Raw genomic sequence first — 4,736 nt, 5'->3', positions numbered from 1 at the left:
TAGAAGTATAGTATATAAATTAAATTATATAAATTATTAATTAACACTGACTATATAACAAAATGAAAATTAAAAGATATCTACAGTAGAATTTAAGAGAAAGTATACTTTATTCTGAATTTATAATTGTACAAAGATGTTTTTAAAATTAAACTATTTAAACTCTTGAAGATAGTGCTTAAAGCAACTCATGTCAACCTGGTGAGGTTTAATAGTTATTTAATACTGTTTGTAAATTAAAAACTTCCTTAACTCCAGGAGGTGCTGTTTAAATGAGCCCATGAAATTTCAGCGTGATATAATAATAATTTAAAACTCTTTTACTAATCCGAATGTTAAAAGCAATTCCTCCCCCTAATCAAAGCATAACTGCCGTGTGAATACTTGTTAACCATATTTCTAAAATTTGTTCTAACAGTTAACTTCTTATCTTCTAAAAGAAGAGCTCACAGACCTTAATGCAATCGTTCTTGACCATGAATTCTCTTCTAATATTATTCATTACATTTATAAAAAAAAAAATCACGCAACCCAAGAAAAACCCTCTTAATTCGAACTTCAGCAATTTGATTGTTTTCCTGAAATCCAAAAATGCCCCCTCAGATTGATAGGATTTTGACAAACTTTGAGTTTGAAGTCTTTTTCTCCTCCCCTTTAAACAATCTAAATTTCATCAACCGTTGAAACCCTATCGCTGATATCAGTAACTAGAGTATTTATCAAATATTTTGTCAGTGTGGTCTATTATATATTTTATTTCATAACCGGAGTTGACTTAATTCTGAGTTTATGGCTACCAATGTTCAACTTCCTTGTAATTTTGAACCCAATTAAGAAGGCAAGGTAGCTTTTGGATCACGTATAGGGAGAAATTTGCCTACGTGGAGGACTTTCTAATGGAGCTAACCCGCATTTGCGTTACAAGGACAGGAAAACCACGAAAACCTCCGACGGTTAGCCTGGAGCAACGGTACTCTAATCCATGAATCTATCACTGAGTATATTTTACGTCAGCACTGTGCGAGCTGGATGCGGAATTCATATCTAAGATATGAACCCGGTTCACCTCATTGGAAGAGGTACGCCCTCGCCCCTGAGCCTTCACGGCTCTGTCAGTTACATAATGAACAAACTAAATGCCCCCTGCATGAAGGATACGCCAAAAATCAAGATACCAACAATCCTCTATCGCCTTATGTCTTTGGAATTTTTAATCACAGGTTTGAGTGATTCTGCTAAAATCATTCAACATCTCTTCTTTATCTACCGAGCTTGATTTTTGGGTATCACTTACTATATTTTAAAATTTTAATAATTTAGTTCCTGATGTTTTTAATATCTTATCCCCTCTCAATGTTTGTATATCTCCAAATCACCTCACACCTGCTTCTTATCACCCTTCTTTTTATTATCTTGTTCAGTCATCCTGATTGGTTAAACCACTTTGCACGTGCTTACCTTTTTTTATGTCATTTCGTGTTCAGACACAGAGAAAGGTTCTTGTTTAGGGAGCGCAAAGCTTTAGTAATGTCCATTTCACTACTTTATTTACGCTACTTCTTGTTTTGATCTATCCCTGTCCATGCTTTAATTTATTTTTAAATAACGATTGATTTAAATTTTTGAAAATTTTATTTAAATCAACCCATGTCATCTCAGCATGGTTTAATAGCATTTCACGTATCTAAATGTTTAAAGCAATCTATATATTTACTTTTGGAAATTTTTAAATTACAATCTGTTTATTTAAACTCTTGATGATGTTGTTTAAACCAATCTCTGTTATCTCGATATAATTTAATAGCCATATAATTATGTTTCATTAATCGGAATGTTTGAAAATTCTCTTAACTGCACGCGCCTGGAAATTCTAACTTCCCAGAATATTTAAAGATGTAGCTAAATAAAAATTTGAGTTAAGCTTAAATTTTTTCTTCTAATTTTCCCCGTACTTTCGAAACTTTTCTGCAAAGTAAAAGGTTTCATAGATACATTTAAATAGTGTGAAGTAGTGATTTTAATCTACGGTATACTCTCGATATCTCTAAATTGAAGGGACGCTATAAGATTTTCGAGATAGCAAGTTTTCGAGATAACAAGTTCAGAACTAAATATTTTCTTAAAAGTGGAAAAAGAAATTCTAAAATATTACTCTAAAAAGTAGAGTCATAAAACATAAGAATAACTACAATTAAATGTGTGAGCATAGTTGACTATGAGTCTAAATACAACACAAAAATAATTATGCATTAAAAATAAGATAATTGGTTTACAATAAACTTATATTGTGATTTTTCCGAAAAAATAGATTTTTTATTTCGAAAAAAATTTGACATAACATATAATGCCAAGAGGAAAAATATCTTTTTGGCATAATAAGGTGTTCGAGATATCGATAGTATACTGTTTTAATTAAATTCATTGATTTAAACTGTTAAATCGATTCTAAATGTCAATTATTAAATTAATAATATATTGTTAAATCATAAAATGTACTACCACTTTAAATATTCAAATAAATTGCTCCGATAAATCGGAATAAATTGGTAGGTAAGTATTCACTTATTATTTCGATTTTTAACACGTTGCAGCCATTCAACTACAATACAGTAAGAGATTTTTCTAAATATTATTTTAAGAAGATTTGTTAATGCACACCAGAAGTTAAAACTATTTTTACGAAATAAAGTGAACAAGAAAGTTTAAAAAAATACTCAATTACATAAATGAACAATATTATTTTGAAAGCAAAACCCTAAACTCTGTTATTTCATTTAAATTTATTCTACAGTAACTAAGTCCTTCCCCTCATCAGTTCTTGTTGCCAAATATTGTGTCTCCAAGGAGGAAAGAATTTTCCGATCTAACTTAAGCTCATAATACTTTTAAATAGGCTGTTGAATTCTCTTCTTAACGCCAAAGTGCCAAAAACAGTTGCTCTTTTCATGATAAATTTTCTTCGCCAAAGAATAAGCTACAGAGAGATTGGTTAGGCATACAATAGGGGGGGGGGTAGCTTGTCGAGTTATTTATTTGATGCTGTTAACATTTCATATGGCTCTTCTTACAAGGAGGCTTAAGATGCTCGATAAAACGGGAATTATTTGTCGCGTGTGTATTACATTTGCATAAAACTTATAAAAAGTATCGAAGTTTTGCTTAAACATATGAAAGATAAAAGAATACGAAGTCTTACGCTGAAATCTGTTTTAATCAGAAAAGTCAAAAAGAAAGGATTTAATGCTCTGCACGTTTGTTCTATTTGAGCTCGTGTCTATTTCGAGTTCAAATTAAGAACCTTGATAAATAGTGCAAGTAAGCTGTTTCCAATGCCTTAATTTAATTAATATAACTTATTAAGTTAACATAAATTGGAGTAACAATTCTAATTTAGAAGTCAGGCGTGTAAACAATGATTTGCTGCCTTTCACATCAACTGTTTGACTTTAAAAAGGGTATAAGTTTAAAAAAACTGCGAAATGTTAGTCAATTTTATACTTTTGTAGTCTATATGCATAATGTATACTAGAATAATAAAAGAATTCTGTTGTTAGTTTGACGTCTATTAAGTCTTTATGAATAGCAATAGATCATTTACAGTCGGGTTTAATTGTATATATGATTAAAAGTGCGAAACAACAAATAAATAAAATGAAATCTGTACATTCAAGTAAAATTTGGTTTGTCATTTCTCTAACAGTATATCTAAATATAGATTTTTTGTCTTGCGAAAAAGCCGAAGCTCACTCTTTCAATAGAGAATTATAGAAATTATTATTAATGCTTCGTAAATAATTGAAAATAAAATACTGCAATGTGGCTCATGTTAAATACTATCGCGTCACTGTGAATAGTAAAAGTTGAAAACTTTTCGATGAAAAAGTTGACTTAATGATGAACAAATTTAAGGAAATTAATTTATGTATTTAGTTTACTACGCTCATAGTAGTAAGTCTTCAGTTATTTGTGCTCATTGCAAACATCCCGAAATAAAATAGGCTATTTGATGAGGCTCAGGCTATTGAACGTTAATTTAAGTTAAGTATTTTAAGTAACTACCCTAAGATAAGACCCTAAAGGTAAGTAGAGGTTTCATTGTAAAAGGCGTAAAAAAGAACGGATTGTTGAAAAATAACGTCACTTTTAAAACGTGTGTTTTGCAATGCAAAATTATGTGTATGGACATAATTTTTAATTAACTTAGGACCTATGAGTTATTCTATTTAATGTACAAATTTTGGGAAATTTATTATGTATGAGTATTTTTATAAGTTTCCATTATTCATGTGAAGCAGTAATTTTCCGCAGAATCAACTCACTCCATTCCTAGGGGTATTCATCCACTTTTCCTTCGAGGTTAATATCTTCCTTACCTGTACTATGCGTGAATCTTTATCGCCTTACGAGATCATCGCCAACAAAACCAATAAAACTGCTGTTTGTAGAAAATGCAACACCATGAAGGAATCATCAGAATCAAATGAAATTCGCAGCAAATGTCAATTATAGGATATTATGCAAATTAATAAAGTTTCAGAGCCATCGCGCGTGCGTGGCGCGCGCAGCGCCCTCTGAATTGATGCTGAAAGCGTATAAATAAAGTGCTGTAGCGGGACGTTGAAAATAGTCTATGATTATTTGTTAGTGGCAAACGTTTAGTGAGACCTGAGTATGCCTCCACGACGGAAGAATAAGAAATTCAAGCAACTTACGGAGTTTGAACGAGGGAGGATAAT

The 4,736-nt window shown here is 31.1% G+C and overlaps 1 protein-coding gene across 1 annotated transcript in view; it reads left to right on the top strand.

The window, feature by feature from the left end:
* Positions 1 to 4,736, top strand: part of LOC107436603 (beta-alanine transporter) — a 159,710-nt gene that overhangs the window by 113,902 nt on the left and 41,072 nt on the right. The window lies entirely within an intron of this gene.

Source organism: Parasteatoda tepidariorum, chromosome 4 (genome assembly GCF_043381705.1).
Source record: "Parasteatoda tepidariorum isolate YZ-2023 chromosome 4, CAS_Ptep_4.0, whole genome shotgun sequence".
NCBI lineage: Eukaryota > Metazoa > Arthropoda > Arachnida > Araneae > Theridiidae > Parasteatoda > Parasteatoda tepidariorum.
The sequence above is the reverse complement of the archived record's forward strand: the minus strand, read 5'-3'. Positions and strand labels throughout refer to the sequence as shown.